Raw genomic sequence first — 17,865 nt, forward strand, 5'->3', positions numbered from 1 at the left:
CCAGGCAAGAGACAGACTTAAGACATTGGATTTGGGTAGAACAATGAGCCACTTAAAAGAGCAATTCCTCCTTGGATACTCACCAGGTTGAGTTCCTCTTGACGTCTTAAACATGGCTGGGTTTCTAAAGATGGCTGTTCAGTAAACATACTTGGAGTTATTATTCTTTTTTGGTGAAAAAATACTTAGTCCACCTTAGAAATTTACCATGACACTTCCATCAGCAGACAATTAAGATGTTACTCCTGGGCAGTCTCGACTGCTTCCATGTTTTGCAGCCTTGGAAATTCTATGGGGCAGTTCTAAATTCCATGGAGTCACTGTGGGGAAATAGAAGGGCATACAACAACATACTTAAAAAAAACAAATACAAAAAGAAAATTTGCTTTTAAAAAGTTTATTGAAAAATCACATTCTCTAAAAAAAAAAAAGAAAGAAAAATCACATTCTCTAAAAAAAATTATTTGACCTTTTTGAAATCCTCTCATGTATGCATACATACCCAGGGACAACCCTACATGCAAAATCTAACCAAAAGAATTTTAGCCAGAAAGCATGGCTATAAAATATCAACCTTTAAGAAGCTTCTGCCACCTGGCTCTGACTTCTGTGATGCAGTTTGTGATAGGTAGGTTTATTGTGGCAATCTGGCCAATAGGAACATGTAGGGTTAATCAGGCGAAGGTTGAATGGAGGGCAAAGAGGTAAATGGCTTGCCAGCCCTCTCTCTCTTGCTCTTTGGCAATTTGAGAGTGCCGGAGTGTTAGTGCTGCTGCTGTCGCTAGTTTTCTGCTTCAACCTGTGAGCTACACCACCTGTGAGACAGGCCAACCCATGGATCCTGTTGCTAGATCTTGAGGCTTCTTCACCGCGCTGCTGGTGCGTAGTACATTGTTCATCGCTTGAACTTAAAGCTGGTGAATTCTTTTGCATTGCAATGCTTGCATTCGACATCCCATCTGGTTCTGCTTTGAGAAGCTCCCAGGCTACTGACTTGTTGGTGACCCACCTGATGCTTGTTGCGTGTGGGCAGACTTTGCTTGCCTTGCCTCAGGAAGGAATCTGCTGACTGCTTCCTTGACCTTGGCCCCTGTGGGTGAGTAGAAGGAGTTCCAATGTATTAACTGTTCCACAAAAAATAGCTTAATTGAACCCTATATACTGCTGTGTGGACTAATTAGCTGTATAAAACTATCTATCTATCTATCTATCTATCCATAAAATCACAAGTGTCCTAGTTTTATTTCTCTACAGAGAACCCTGCCACACAGTATAAACCAGAAGCTATTTTTTCTCTGACTATCTATCCTCTGTAAGAATAACTCTGTCCTTAGTACAGCAACCTCATTGGGCTACTTTAGTAACCACAAGATCAGCAGTTCAAGACCACCAGCCACTACTTGACAGAAGTAGTGCTGCAAAGAGTTACAGTCTCAGAAATTCACATGGGTAGTTCTGCCCTGTCCTGTTGAATTGTTTTGGGTCAGCATCAACTTGGTGGCAGTGAATTTGGGTTCATATTTTGGTCCAGCATACAAACCTTCTTGACGGCTGTCCCTCGATAGTCTGTTCTCAGTCATCTTCGCTTCTCCTTCTACTTAGTCTTCTGTCCTCTCCAAATTTCCTCTTTCCCCAGTGAATGGACCCCATTAAAAAACTCAACACCAAAGTTGTCCCCATTCTGCATCAAACAAATAGCCCCTTATCACTTTAAAAGGAAAATGCAGGCCTTGAGCTAGACTCTCAGTGAACTGGTTAAAGTCATGCTTACTGGGAAATTCACATTTATGTACTGTGGGAAAGAGGGGAAGAATGGCTGAAAACCATAGATCAGATTGTCCATCCTAAGAAGTTGGAGATGTAAAATAAAAGTTAAACAAGGAAAAGCAAACAAATAAACAAGAGTAGAAAACAACGAGAAAGAACATGTACAGAAGTAAGCTTCTGTGGTGGAGTGAAATTTCTTAATATGGCTCTCTGATCCATTTGTCTCTGTAACTCTCACCATATGATTGGGTAGAACCATTCAAACCATGTGTAACACTGATAGAGGGTTGGTCAGTTTTATTACCACCTGCCTGGCTATAAGGATGAGCTGTCTTTGAAGCAGCAGCAGAGAAAGGATTCCCAGGGCCATCAGAAAAGTGCATTCAAGAGCTCTTTCTGACACACAGAGACTGTGACAGGGAGACAAATAGAGATGTAGCACAGAGAGGAGAGGAGGGCATTTGAGGCAGGCAGGGCTTCCTGTCCAAAGAGGCAGAGGCCAACGGACCATATGGCTGAGAGGCTGGAGACCAGAGAAAAACTTGGCTGCTGGTTGGGGAAGGCTTCTGTGAATCAATGACTGTATCCTTAACGTGGCCTAGTTCTGACTTGTTAGATTCTCTAGCACACATTCCTAATCATGAGTATTATCTGTGAGTTCTGTATGGTCTGTAAGTATAGAAGGTGAGCACTCTGGGAGAAAGGGTTGCTGTCGAATTGGGTAGGGAAGGGTGGAAGGGAGAGACATGTCTGACCTCTACCTACTAGCAATTGAGACACCAGAGGAGGTTAGATAGGGACACACACACACACACACACACACACACACACACACACACTCATGCTGTTTGCTGTAGCTACCCAGAGTTAGCTGTTTAAAAAGACTGATGAAATTGATAAGCCTCTATGAGACTGAGTGAGAAAAACAAGGAAAGAAATAAAGGAGGTATAAAAGATGACTAACAGAGATCAAAGGGGACACTCATTGCTCTTTCAGATATTAAAAATAAAATGAGGACATTGTAGGGTTGCCAGATAAAATCCAAGATCCTTAGTTAAATTTGAATTTCAGATAAACCATGACTTTTTAGTATAAATAACTATGTCACAAACTATCTCTTGTTTTCTGACAGAGATCAGAATGTTTTTATAACTGTTACAGAAATTGAAACCATCATTAAAAATGTTCCCACACCAAGACACACACAAAGAAAATCTTCCAGGACTAAATGGAATCATTGAGAATTATATGAAACATTCAAGCAAGAAATTACACCAATCTTACATAAAAATCTTACAGCAAACAAGAAACAATTACTCAGTTCCTTTTATGAGATCAGCCTAACCTTGAAAACAAACCAGGCAGACTATTCCAAGGGGAAATGAACTTAGACAATTTTACTTATTAGCTCCTACGAGAGATAGAAGACATATAACAATGATACAGCCAAATCAAGCCACATTGGTGCTGGGAAAGTCAGGCAATACATTCACCACCTTAGCAGAATAAAGAAGACAAAGCACAGGATTTTTTTGGTAGGCAGAAAATGGCATTCGTGAAAATTCATGTTTACACAAGAATTTTGGACCATTCCTAATCCTAACAAAAAGAAGCCCCAGTGGTGTAGTGGTCATGCGTTGGACTACAATCCACATAGTTGGCAGTTCAAATCCACCAGATGCTCTGAAGATGAAAGACTGGATTTCTACTTCTTTGAACAGTTACCATCTCAGAAACACACAGGGAGTTGCTATGAGTCAGCACTGACTCGATGGCAGTGATTTGTGAGTTCTAACAATGGTGTTGTCTGGTTTGTGGAGATCGATGGAAAGTATATGTCATGACTGATTTAGCCAGTACAATCTTGCTCTAGGTGAAAATAATTTCAAGGAAATGAAAATGCAAGGTTGGAAAGAGTGGAACTACAGTAGGTGTGAATTGTTTCAAGAACTAGTATGACATTCCTAGAATTATAGGACTGGGATAAGCTAGAAATCTTTTTGGTCCCGGCCAAACGGGGCAAAATGTCTAAAAGGATAGAACTGTGCTGGCTCTGCTCAAGCACCATGGCTGATAAAGATTTCAAGCCACAATGAGCCCGAATAGGTAAAAGTGGGTGCAAAGGAATGACAATCAGAACAGGAAAAGCTATGGATGGTGGGTGCCCTACTGGAGAGTTAACCTCCCTCATGGGGGAGGGGTGGTGGTGATATTAGCTTAGCAGAGTCAGACACAGCAGTGTCTGCCACAAAGCTGGTGGCTGGTGGCTGTGTTTTGAGTATCTGTTGCTCTCCACAGTCCTGCTCATAATGTCATCTCTTAAAAGGGCTCCGTAGGCCTTTCCCATGTGTTCCATTCCAGGGTTTCCTCCTGTACATTTTTCTGTTCCAGGGAGAAGTCCAGCACACTCCTTTTTAAAAAAATCATTTTATTGGGGCTCCTACAACTCTTATCACAATCCATACATCCATCAATTGTGTCAAGCACATTTGTATATTTGTTGCCCTCATCATTCTCAAAACATTTGCTTTCTACTTGAGCCCTTGGTATCAGCTCCTCATTTTCCCCTCCCTTCCTATTCCCCCCTCCATCATTAATCCTTGATAATTTAGGAATTATTATTATTTTGTCATATATTATACCGTCCAATGTCTCTCTTCACCCACTTCTCTGCTGTCCATCCCCCAGGGAGGAGGTTATATGTAAATCCTTGTAAGCTGTTCCCCCTTTCTCCCTCACCTTCCCTCCACCCTCCAGGTATCACCACTCTAACCACTGGTCCTGAGGGGTTATCTGTCTTGGATTCCCTGTGTTTCCAATTCCTATCTGCACCAGTGTACATCCTCCGTTCCAGCTAGATTTTTAAGGTAGAATTGGGATCATGAGAGTGGCCGGGATGGGGGAGTGGGGAGGGAGAAGCATTCAAGAACTAGAGGAAAATTGTGTTATATCATTGCTACACTGCACCCTGATTGGCTCATCTTCTCCCTGTGGTCCTTTGGCAAGGGAATGCCCAATTTCCCACAGATGGGCTCTGGATCCCCACTCCGCACTCCTCCTTATTCACAATGCTATGAATTTTTGTTTGGTTTTTTTTGGTCTTTGATGCCTGATACCTGATCCCTTCTATGCCTTGGGATCTCCCAGGCTGGTGTGCTTCTTCCATGTGGGCTTTATTGTTTCTCAGTTAGATGGCCACTTGTTTACCTTCCAGTCTATAGTACCCCAGGCTCTATATCTTTTGATAGCCGGGCACCATCAGTTCTCTTCACCACATTTGCTTATGCACCTACTTTGTCTTACGTGATCTTGTCGGGACAGGCTGGGGCAGCACACTCCATTTTACAAATTTGAGTCTGTTCCATTTTGCGGGATCAGCGATAAGTGAACAGGGAATAGCTTGTTCCAAGCCTTGGTTAGACACCTTCCAGTGCCGATGGTATGAGAAGAAAACTAAGCCAAACTGATTGCCATTCAGTCGATTCTGATTCCTGGCGAGCCGACGTGTTTTGAGTAGAACTGCAGGACCATGTAGTATTCCCTGCTGTTAAGCGTAGTGTGGCTTTGGGTTGTAAGTGGCTCAATGGCACGTGGCAACTACAAATATGCCATAGGGTTTCAACAGCGGTGATCTTTCAGCAGTAGATTGCCATGTTTTTATTCTGAAGTATCGCTTGATGAATTTGAACCATTAACCTCTCAGGAGTGGAGCACATGACCATTTGCACCACTCAGTTATTACATTAAGAAGAAAACTCAACAGGAAACTGGGTGGAACCGCCCATGCATTCCCCAGTTCTGATTGGAGGTGGCGAAGAAGAGGTTAAGTGAGGGAAGCGCCAAAGTGAAATCGCCTGGACTGAATCTTGAGTTGGAAATCGTGCTTGTGCCAGTCCTCACAAATAAGCCACGCATGAAGCCATGTTGTCATTCCTGAGTTCCCGGAGGTTTTTTTCCTACATAGGAGGAAATTCCAGAATTGGGAGAAAATTCCTTCTCATGGTATGATGACTTTGGTGGGCTGAGCACTTAAGGCGGACAATTACCTTGATAGGCGTTCCAGAGTGATATGAACATTTAACACACTTGCCTGCTAGCTGAAAGGTTGTAGGTTCAAGTTCACCCACGGCACTCAGAAGGAAGTTCTAGAGATGATGACCAAAAACTCAGCCACTAACAGTCCTGGGTTGTACTCTGGCATACATGAATCAGAAGTATCTCCATAGCAACCGATTTGGTATTGGCTTACTTGTTGGTGATGGGTCTTGCACCCACACAAAGGGTTATGATTTGCATGAAAAGGAAGAGGTTCTTTTCCCATTGTTAAAATCATTTTGTGTATTCAATTCTGTGTTTATTTTTGTCAACAACCATGGAAGCAGCAGTCAAAAGAAATCATATAATCGCTGCAATAGGTCATTTGTTGGACCCCTCTGTCGATCTCCTTTTTCTGTGCTGCCCTACTCTACCAAGCCCATGTCTTTCTTTAGGGAATGCTCTCTGCTCACAATATGTCCAAAGCACATGAGACGAGATCTCTCCATCCCTGCCTCCAGGGAGGGTTTGACACAGTACGTTGGCTGCAGCAATGGGCTCAATTATAAGAACAATTGTGAGGATGGTACTGCCCCGGGCAGTCTTTTCTTTTGTTGTGCACAGGGTTGCTATGAGTCAGAACCGATTAGACAGCACCTCACAACAACATGGGGCAAATATGCTGTAAAATAACTTTTTAGAGTATTAACTAACTCTACAAAATATGAAACAACCCTTTAGAGAAGTAGGTCTCAACCTTTCTAATGCCGCGACCCTTCCTCATGTTGTGATGCCCGCCCACTATAAAATTATTTTTGTTGCTACTTCATAATTGTAATTTTGCTACTGTTATGAATTGGGTGGCACCTGTGAAAGGGTCATTCGGCCCCCAAAGGGGTCGCAACCCACAGGTTGAGGACCACTGCTTTAGCGTATTTCAAAGCAAAGATATCACTTTGAGATTTAAGGTGCATCTGACCAAAGCCATGCTATTTTCAAGTGCATCATATGTAGGCAAAACACAGACAATGAAAACCAAAGAACTGATGTCTTTGAAGAATGGTATTGACAAATAATATTGATTATACCATGGGCTGCTATAAGAACAAACAACAGTAAAAAAAAATCTGTCTTGAAAGAAGTTGTGTTAGTCTTGGTGGACTAGAGAAATAAATCTAGGGAGACTCATGTGTATAAGAAAGAGCTTTATATTAAAAAGCAATTGTATATTTAGAACATCCAAACCCAGTCTAGAACAAGTCCATAAGTCCAATATTAGTCCATATGTCCAATAATACCTTTTTAGACTCATGCAGCCATACATTAATGCTGAAAGCAGGAAGATTGCAGGCCTGTGGTCTTGTGGATCCAGTGGTGGTGGAAGCATCTCAGTGCTAGCAGGGGTCTCCACATGGCTCCTCCAGCTCTCAGGGTTCTGGCTGCATCAGCATAACTCCATAATGTCTCACAGGGAGTGTCCGTGTGTCCTGCCTCGAATGAGCTATTTATCTTCGTAGCACCTCCAAATTTGGTCATCAAGCTGCGACCTGATTGACAGGCTAAACTCCATGCCTTCACTCTTAAACTCACATTGATAATAGATTATGTAACTACCACAAAAGTATAGTCGGAATGTTCCTTAGATCCCAGGAGAGCAAGAACACTTCATCTCACTTACTCTGGACATATTATCAGGAGGGATCAGTCCTTTGTTTGTTAAGGGGACTGGTGGTTCTTGGTAAAGTAGAGGGTCAGGGAAAAAATAGTAAGACCCTCAATTAGATACATTGACACACTGGATACAATAATGGGCTCAAACATTGATGCGACTCTGCGGATAGCAAAAGACAGAGCGTTGTTTTGGTCTGCTGTCCATTGGGTCCCTAAGAGTTGGGACCAACAGAACACAACAGTAACATTGTTACTGTTTTACAAGCCAATCTATTGTTTAGATAAAAGGTGACCACTGGGCATGGCTTTCGTTCCAAGTTCAAAGACTGTTTTTTTGTTCCGTTAGTTTCTATTGGTCCAAGAACTTTTAAAAGAATTTGAGTTTTGCTGTATATGTCTTGGTCTTAACTGTTGGTTTTATTAGACCGTTTAGACCAATTAGACCAATTTCTACTGGTCTTGGGCTAAAAGAGGTTACAGTTCTCTGGTGTCATTAGTTTTACGGAATGATTGATCCCTTGGGTGTTGCCTTCCTTTACTCTCCTTTTTCACTATTCAGCTGTCGTGTGCATATGATGCCATTGTACACTCAATCCTCAAACTAAGGTCTTGTCTTGTAACACTTTAAAGAGGCATTTTGTGACAGATTTACCCAAATCAATGTGTCATTTGATTTCTTGTTTGATGCTTCTATGAGCATTAACTATTGATCCAAGTATAATGAAGTTCTTGATAACTTCACATTTTTCTCCATTTATCTCGGCGTTGCTTATTAATGATGATTTTTTTAAATCATTTTTTTCTCTTTTCTTCTTTTACATTTTATTAGGGACTCAAACAACTCTTACCACAATCCATACATATACATACATCAATTGTATAAAGCACATCCATACATTCCCTGCCCCAATCATTCTCAAGGCATTTGCTCTCCACTTAAGCCCCTTGCATCAGGTCCTCAAATGATGATTTTTGTTTTCTTTGTATTGAGGTGTAATCTGTACTAAAGACTTTGACCTTCATCAGTAAGTGTTTCAAGTCCTCTCCAAATTCTGCAAGCAAAGTTGTGTCGTCTGTTCTTTGAAGGTTGATAATAGTCCTCCTCTAATCATGACACCATGTTGTAGTTCCTATAATACAGTTTATGTGCTTCTCAGATTATGTGGTTGGCATAAAAATCAAATAAGTGTGGTGAGAAGATGCAACTTTTTCCTGATTTTAAACTATTCCGTTTACTTCGTTTTGTTCAAACAACTCCCTCTTGGTCTCTGTACAGGTTCTGCATGATCACGATTAAATATTCCAGAATGCCCATATTTTGGAAATGGTATACCATAATTTGTTCTGCTCTATACAATCAAATGCCTTTGTATAGTCAATAAGACAGGTTTCTTGTGTTCTCTGCATTCAATCAATATCTAGTTGACATCAGCAATCATATCTCAGTTTCGCATTCTTTTCTGAATCTAACTAGAATCTTCTGCAGTTCCCTGTCTATATACTATATAATCTATTTACTATATAATTATTTTCAGCAAAATTTTCCGTGTGTGTGAAACTAATGATGTTGAATCACCTTTCTTAGGAATGGGGCAAATGCACTTCTCTTCCCATCAGTTGGCTAGGCTGCTGTCTTCCACATTTCTTGTCCCAGTTGAGTGAGCGCCTGCAGTGTTGCATCTGTTTGTTGGGATATGTCCCTTGGAATTCCATCCATTTCTGGAGCCTTCATTTTCTCCAATACCTTTGGTGCAGTTTTGACTTTTCCCATTGGGACCATTCGTTATTGATGTTTGGAGGCTCCTTCCTGGTTTGTTTGGACATCAGCCAGTTCTTTTTGGCACAGTGACTCTGCATCGTTCAATAGTTTGTCAAACCCTTCAATATTACAATGTAAGCCTTGTTTTGTTTCTTTTTGTTCTCTAGTTCTTTCAACTCAAGAGATGTCAAGTGGAGCACGCACTTCCCTTTTGGATCTTTAACTCTAAATCTTTGTATATTTCATTATAATATTTTGTCTGCTTGAACTACCCTTTGAAATGTCTGCTGAGTCCTTAACTTTATCATTCTTCCTTTTGCTTTAGCTTGTCCAAATTCTATAGCAAGTTATGACCAGAGTCTCTGATGACACCCATTTTAGTCTCCTCTTTCTTTGCTCACTGTTTAATGGCTGTTTGCTTTCTAACTCATCTGACTTTTATTCCTTAGTTGTGAAAGCATCAAATATATTCTGAATTCAGGTAGAGTGGACTCAAGGTCATATTTTGACTCACTAGATTTGTTTTAATTTTCTTCGGCTTCCACTTGAAGTGGCCTGTGAGTAGTTGATAGTCTACTCCACGCCTGAGCTTCTCTATTGCCTCTTTGCACAGATGTAATTGATTGGATTCCTATATGTTCCATCTGGCAAGGGCCATGTGTATAGTGGCCCCTTATGTTGTTGAGAAGAAGTATTTGCAACAAAGAAATAATTTGTCTTGTAAATTCTATCATGCAACCTCCGCCTCATTTCTCTCAACAGGGAAATAGTTTCTAACTCTGATTCTACTTCTTTGCTTCCAACTGTCACATTCTAATCACCAGGGTCTCTAGAAGGCATGTTTGCTTAGTTTGACTTTCCTGATTCATGTGAAATTTTAAGAAATTAAGAAACCCATATTGCACATGAGTATCATCCTATCACTGACAGAATCATACTTCAGAATAGATCTTGAAAATTTCTTTTGGATGATCAACGGGACACCATTCTTCAATTTATCATTACCACCACAGTGACATATGAGTGCCTGTTTCAATAATGGCCATTACCAACCAATTTCAGCTCATCAATGCCTAGGATAGTGGTCTTTATGCATTCCATTTTGTTTTTGATGACTTCCACCTTGTCTAGATTTATACTTTATGCATCCCATGCTATGATTATTAATGCAACTTTATAGCTTTTTTACTCTCATTGTGAGTCATGTCCCATGAACAAAGGAAGGGCTTGAAAGCTTTACTTCAACCACTTCATTAAGATCAACTCTACTTTGAGGAGACAGCTCCTCCCCATTAATATTTTGAATTTCAGTTTGAGGGACTCATCTTCTGGCACTATCAGACAACGTTCTACTAATATTCATGAGCTTTTCAGTGGCCTTCCCCCCCCCCCCCAACATCCGCAAAGTAGATTTCCCCATCCCTCTTCCTAGTCTTTCTTCTTGTGGAAGCTCCACTGACCTGTCCATACTGGGCAGTCCTATTGGTATTTGAAATAACTATGGCATCGCTTCCAGGATCACAGCATGTAAGCCACCATAGTATCATGAACTCATCCACAATATCACCCAGGAATGTTGTGTTCCCTTAAATGAATCCGTTTTATGAGACCCAGCAGTCAAATGTCCCCTAGAGCAAGTGATGAGCTAAGCAGGGCCATCACAAAGATGGATGAAGAGGAAGGTAAGGCCACATGAGGATGTGCCTGGAGAGGAGGCTCAAAGAGACAAGGATCTTCTTTGAAAACAGCCAGAGAAAGATTAGCGCCTCTCTGAGCTGGCACCTGCTTTCAGTCTTCCTTTTTCACTTCCATTGATTGCATTCTAACTCATGGAGACCCTTGAGGGCAGAACCGAACTGCCCCTGTGTGCTTTGAAGACAGTGACTTCTTTATTGGAGTAGAAAGCCTCATCTCCCCACCACTCCCCTAACAACCAGAGCAGCTGGGTGTTTCCAACGGCTGGTCTTTGGGTTAGCAGTCCACGTGTAATGAACTACTCCATGAGGGCTCCCTGGGGCTCTGTCTGCTACCCTCCTAAAACTTGGAGAAAATAAGTTTGGGGTTTCTTCAAGATTATAGATAGATAGATATAGATGATATAACTATATAGATATAGACCTAGAGAGAGAGTGGACACTAGTCTTAAGTTTAATAGTTGTCTGGAAATTCCTTCAGTATGTTTCATTTTCGTGATATTTCAGACTTCTCCCTCACAGCGGATTATGGATGTTTTCCTGAATCCCTTTCCTATTGCTCTACTATTCCTGGTGAGACACACCCAGAGGAGCAGCTCAGACGTAAAAAGAGAGAAAGCATGCCTCTTTCTCAGACACCAAAACTGCATGGATAGCGAAAGACTGCGTTCTGAATGTCATTTAGCCCTTCCACCTGTTCCAAAGTCGTTTTCCCCTTTGCGAAGAGCAAAGCAGCCACTTCCTGTGTGCCAGTGAAGAGCACCCAGAGCCAGCAGGGTTGTGGAGGCCGCCACTAAGGAAAGCAAGATGAAGCAGCAGCCAAGATAAAAGCAATAACAGTGAAATCTCCTCGCTAGCTGGTGAAAACCTTCACTTTAGGAAACAAACAAACAAACACAAAATTCCTGTGTTAGTGCAACTTTTTCATTGTAATAACAGTTGCAAAAATTGAAAATGCAATCAACGTCCCTGAATCTTATATGTGGAAATCATTGGAATGGTGTCTGTCTTGTTGTGGTAGTTACATAGTCATTTGTCAGTTTGAGAGGATTAAGAGTGTAGGGGTGGAGTCTAGTCTGTCAATGAGGTCATAGCCAATGAGGCCTTTGTGTGGGCATGGCCATCTCCTGAGGATTCTGGGAACTCCTGTATTCCTTCTTAGAGGCGGGAGACTCTCTCTCTCTCTGTACACTCTCTGGAAGACATTACAACTGACAAGACACATGGAACTGCACTGCCCTGAGCTGGAGAAGCTACATGGAGACCCCTGCCAGTGCTTAAATGCCTACACCACCACTGGATCCATAAGACTTCCCCCACTGGCATGTGATCATCCTGCATTCGGCATCCTTGCATGTGTTTCGTGAGTTGGAAGAAGACTTTTCAGATTGGTAATGGCCATATGGGCTAATATCAGACTTGTGGACTTGACCTGGACTGGGCTGGGATGTTTTCTTAATGTTCAATTGCTCTTGTATAAAAAGCTTTCCTACATGTGTCTATGAATTTGTTTCTCTAGTCTACACGGACTAACACACTTATTGTGTATATTTTCAAGAGAAAACGACAACTCCTTTGCCTAAATCATCTCCATGGAAGAACAAAAGCTTTTCGAAGATTTTAAATTTCAACCACTTCTTTTCCTCTGCGTTATTTCTAGATTTTCTCTACTCAGCCCAGGCCCTAGAGCTCAGTACACCTGAAAATAAAACACTTTTGCAGCTGCTCCCAACATGCCTTCATGCAGCTCTTTGGCTATGATTTTATTGATCTGCCTATCAGTGAAACTAAGCCCAGAATAAACCTGAGACCTTGAAATGATCACCTCATAGCTCATTCTGACAGATTTATTTAAGAGGATTTTGTACTCTGTTGTGTTTCCCTTTTCAGCTAAGACTATCTTCAGTTTGAAGCCAACATTCATAGACTCATGTGGTGGGTTCTCCTGAATTAGTTTCCAAACAAGGTCCCCCTTCTGACAGGGTATATAGAGGGCCCCAGACCCTCCCTCTATGAACTGGGCAATTGCCCATGCCAGGAAGCTATTACCTCCTGCCAAAGCGCAGTGTGATGTGACTGCCATCTGCTGGCGTGGCACTGTCATTACAGGTGAGACCGCGTGCATTGCTAGCTTGGTGGCAAAAGTAATCAAAGGCACTTTGTCAGGAGACATGAAGGAGCAATTTGCTTCACAAATCTCGTCCATGGTTGGTGTGTGTGAGCATATACATATGCACACACACAATCTGCATGTTGGAAAGGCTAAAAAAAGAGAAGAGAACTGGTTTATGGCAGACTTCCAAGTTCTAAAGACAGTGAAGAAATAGGGTTATCAGTTACTAACCTCGTTACCACAGCAAAACCTATTATCGTCAGCAGTGAGGCCAAACCTCACTGACTCTCGCAGGCAGTGAGCTCTTCTCCTGCGAGGCCTGCCTGTTAGGGCTGAGAACCAAGAACAGGTTGAAGCGTCTTCTTTGAGATGCTGTTAATTAGCGTAAGCATATGCACTGGTATTTGGAGGATGAGATTTTTTTTTTACCATTCTTACTATACACACCAGGTTCCAGACGCATGCTCAAGAAATGTTTACACAGCCTCACCCTTGACATGGGGCCATTTCTGCTCAGTTTGTTTGTTTTTTCCTTTTCTCACTTTAATTTCAAGATTCGAAGAACTTCACGATTCACCGGAAGCACATCCAAGTTCCTATTGCAGACCTTTGTGGGTGTTACCACTTATTTCCACAGCAAAGAATGGGGCCTTGTTTAATTGTGAATAGAGAGCCCGCAGCAAAGAATTCCCCCTAAAGAACACCCCTGGGGGTGGAAGGAAACGGAACCAAGAGAAAGGACCTCATTCACTGCAGAGGCAACGCTCTGGAAGAGGAAAGCGCTCACTGTCGCTGTGAACCCACGCAGATTTGCTTCCGGAATGATCCTGGGAACCAGGAGAAATTCCCAATATAAATCTGAAGGTCTAGAATAAGAAGTCCGATCTTCTACTTATATAAACATCACTTCTCCCATGTCCTCACACCTGGAGTTCCTCTGGGCTTCTCCTCTTAGTCAGTAGCATCACATCCGACTGGTTGTTCCAGCCCCAAGTGCATTGAACCATCCTTGCAAACTTGATGGCTTCGCTCCGCCGATTCCCATCCATCTCTGTGCCTTGGCAGCCCACTTCAAACTATACTGCTGTTGCAATTTGGCCTCAATCTCTCCATCGCCCCAGCGACCAGTGTCACCCAGTCCATACCGGTCCTCCCCGTGAGCCCCACCACAGTCTGCTCCATGCTCCATTTCCATGCTGACTCCCCCTCTGAAGTCATCGGCCATTCAGTTGTCGGTGGTCTCTAAGAGATAAACTCCTAGAGGCTTCCCGAACGATGACACCTGAACTCCACAGCAGGCTCTGCACATCCTTCTGTCCTGCTGTCTAGCCTTCAGTGCGGCTGTCTTTCTCTCTTTCCCTCATTCATTTCCTTCCAGTGACTCTGACTTTCTTTCTACTTTTCCTTTTCTCCAAGCTTGCTACTACTTCGGAGTGTGGATTTGCTGGCTGCTAGGCAGGACCACAGAGTCTCACGTGGCCAGCTCCTTGGCCTCCCGCCCCTCTGGTGATCAGCACTGCTTTGCCTCCATGAGTCTCCCAGACACAACCATGCATCTAAATCCGCCCCTGTTCCCTCTGCTTCCTATCACCTATCACTATTGGCTATCATCTTACCCTTGACTTATTTTATGCCCCGTTTTCCTTGTTCCCTCTTGTAGCATCTCTGAGGACAGGAGCCTTGCTGTCCTGTTGGACACTGCCTGCCCAGTGTGGTCTTAACTACTTAACATCTAGTGAATGAATGAAAGCGTGCATGCACCGTCTAATTACATTTACCCATCACCCAAGCTCAGTCTTTCTCACACAGGAAAACACCGGGTGCCCCAAATGTAAGCTAATAAAACAAGCATCACCCTTTATCAATGATGAAACGGGGCTCACTTTCAACTTTTGAAAATTCTCGCTAATTTTTCTGCCCACACCCTTTGGGTTTTCAAATACTGGCCCCAAAGAAGAGCAGCAGCTTGATTTCACGGTGCCTGTGAGAGCTGGGAGATTCGTAGTCTTCAACTCCCTGAGAACGCGCCAAAGAAATGGATGCCTTTGCAGTGGCGAGAGAGAGGTTTCTGTTTCCATTCAGAGACATAAACAACACTTGGCTTGGCTTTAGATTGTCAGTTCGCATTTTCACAGGCAAACAAACCTTGATTCTAGGGCGGGTGGGGGAAAAGAGGAAGCTTTGTTCCATATAAATGGGATCCGTGCACACCCTTGGTGAGAGGGACCATTCACTCCATCGTGTGGTCTCAGAGAAGACGGGCTGTCTCCTCCACTCAACAGGGGCAAACCCACACGGGCAGTTCTATCCTGTCCTATAGGTTCGCTGGTGGTCAGCATCGAAGGCAGGGTGAGGAATGTGGCTTGCCCGGTCTAGTTTCCGGGGAAAGGGAACAAGGTGCATTTTCTGTTTGCCTCGGTAACCCCGACCTGGCTTATAAGCGCAGGTAACTCTTTGAAGCAGGGCTAGAATCCAGTTCAGGGAGCAATCAGGAGAAAGTGCTTGCCTGCAAAGCTGCGGGGGTGAGAACACGCTGGGCAGGGGCAGCAGCCTCGGCTTCTCCCACTTGGGTCTCCCAATTGCCTTTTGCAACTGTGCGTCCCCGCCCCCTATCTCCCCCCTACCCCCCCCTCCCCCCCGAGCCTCCTGCAGCCAGTCTTCATGGGGCAGAGTCGCTGGATTGAAGGCACGCGTGGCCGTGCCATCTGCCTGCTGCCCACAGGTGCCGTGAAGATGAGATTGACTGGCGAGTGCCCGCCCTTGAGGACAGGGTCTGGCCCGTACTGAGAAGCGCAAGGAGTGCTATTTTTATTGTTCTATTTTATGGCTGTGGACAATGAACACTAGAAAAGCTGAAATGTAAATAAAAGTCCCCAAAGGTCCTAAGTTTCACGGTGCCAGAACTTTTGACTTTAACGTTTGTTTCCGCACACACCGTCTTGCTGTGCAAACTTTCTTTCGGACCAAGTGGTTTTCAGCGAGACAGCGGATGCAAACTCGCTGCAGGAAGAGAAGTGAGGGACCAGGAAGAGAGTGGGTGTCCTTCTTGGTCAACACCAAATGTCTGCCAAACAGAGTGTGCAGGTGACAAGTGTTTGAGGAACCTGACCAGCTGAGCTGTCCCTGGGACCGCCCTTCCCCGCACACTTCCATCACAAGGGACCAGGAGGACCCAGGTGTCTGGTGTGACTCACCAACTTGCTGTTTGGTTTTAACACGCGCTGCTTGGATCTATGGGTGAATCTCCTTCTCCCACCACCGTTCGGCCTTTCTTTTATACTCGGGTGTTGACCATCCAGAATACCAAGAGGTAGAATGAGACAGCCCCGTGCAATTGGAGATTTCTGAGCCTCACACATCCCAAGTTAGTTTCTGGGAATTTGACATTTTGGAAGCTTCCTCAAGCCGAGAGGGAAGCAAACGATGGGCCACACACGTGACTTAATGAACCATCGAAGAAGCTGTATGCCATTCCTCCGAAAGAGCAGATGTTGCTTTAGAATGGTGTTTGAAGAGGGCTGTAACCTTCCCACAGCAGAAGAAAGCCCGCTTCCTTGGGGATTGTAGAAGGTGCCAGTTTTGAAAAGTCAGCACATACCTTAGGGCATCAGTAGACTAGAAACAGCAGATACTCCTCAGCGCCACACAGAGACATGAAGTTGCCCGGGGCCGACTAATAATTTGGAAGTCCTTCAAGTTGATCCTCTTAAAATAAGTCTTAACGTGTATTTAGAGATGATTCTGCATTCTGCTTAGGGAAAGTGGACATTGGTAATTCCGCTTGTCAGCATTCTCATTCTGTTACCTGCAAGCAATTTTGTTTGGGCCCCTAAATAGCATTCCCCACACAGGAGAAAACCAGGAGCCCTGAACACAACTAGAAGCCCCAATTATTAGAAGGCAACTTAGTCCATAGGGATTGTTTCCACAGTCAGCCCATTAAACAGCCACACTAAATGGCTTTTCCAAAATTTCTTCCAATCTCCTATTTTCCTGGCAATAATTCTGCCAGATTCCATTTCTCCCACCTAATTACCTTTCCAGAGCTGGTTTAGTGCCCTCTGGGTTGGATTTGAGAAGCAGAACCACTAGGAGATTTATATCATTGGGGACTTATTATAGGAATTTGCTTTTAGGCACTTGTGTGTCATGGGCTCTAGTGAATCCGGAGAAGCTCAGCAGGGCTGGCAGCAGAGCCTGGAAGGTGGAGGTGAGCCAAGAGAAGTGAGTTCCCAGAGGTTCTTTCAGGAATGGGCAGAACCTAGGAAGTTGGACCTGCACCTACCTCCATCAGATTCTCAGAGTATCTGAGCCTTCCCACCTGGGATGATGGGGGTGGGATGAAGAAGATGGGACCCGCACTCCTAGAATTAAACTTGCCCCTGACCCAGCAGTCGGGAAAGCTGAATGAGGGAGTCTGGCGGGATTCGGAAGTGCTGCAGGCTAATCACTGTCCTATGCCACCCAAGTGAGGCAGCCAAAAGTAGAGGGAGTGCAAGAACTGCAACCACCGCGGGAGCTGCACCCTCATGTTGGTAAGAAGGAGGAGCATTATGTCTCCACTCCCAACCTTCCAGAGAAAATTCGAAATGTCTTGGTGGCTCACACTCTACCCAGGAAGAAGTTCAGGAAGCAATCGTTTCAGAGTAGCCAAATTGGTGCAATATACCTCCACTCCATCCATGACTGGCCCATCTGTGAATCCAGCTATACGTTCTGAGATTTCTGCATAGAAGGAGAAGCATGATAGAATATGACCACTGAGGTGACCTTACCGCTCTCTCATCCCATGTTGCTACTTACAGATGAGGAAGAACTAGATCCA

At 43.7% G+C, this 17,865-nt stretch overlaps 1 pseudogene; it reads right to left on the reverse strand.

Annotated features, from left to right (window-relative positions):
* Positions 1–13,133, reverse strand: part of LOC142448599 (transcription factor A, mitochondrial pseudogene) — a 128,667-nt pseudogene extending 115,534 nt beyond the window's left edge.
* Positions 13,134–17,865: the final 4,732 nt, after the last annotated feature.

The sequence above is a fragment of the Tenrec ecaudatus genome, chromosome 5 (assembly GCF_050624435.1).
Source record: "Tenrec ecaudatus isolate mTenEca1 chromosome 5, mTenEca1.hap1, whole genome shotgun sequence".
Lineage (NCBI taxonomy): Eukaryota > Metazoa > Chordata > Mammalia > Afrosoricida > Tenrecidae > Tenrec > Tenrec ecaudatus.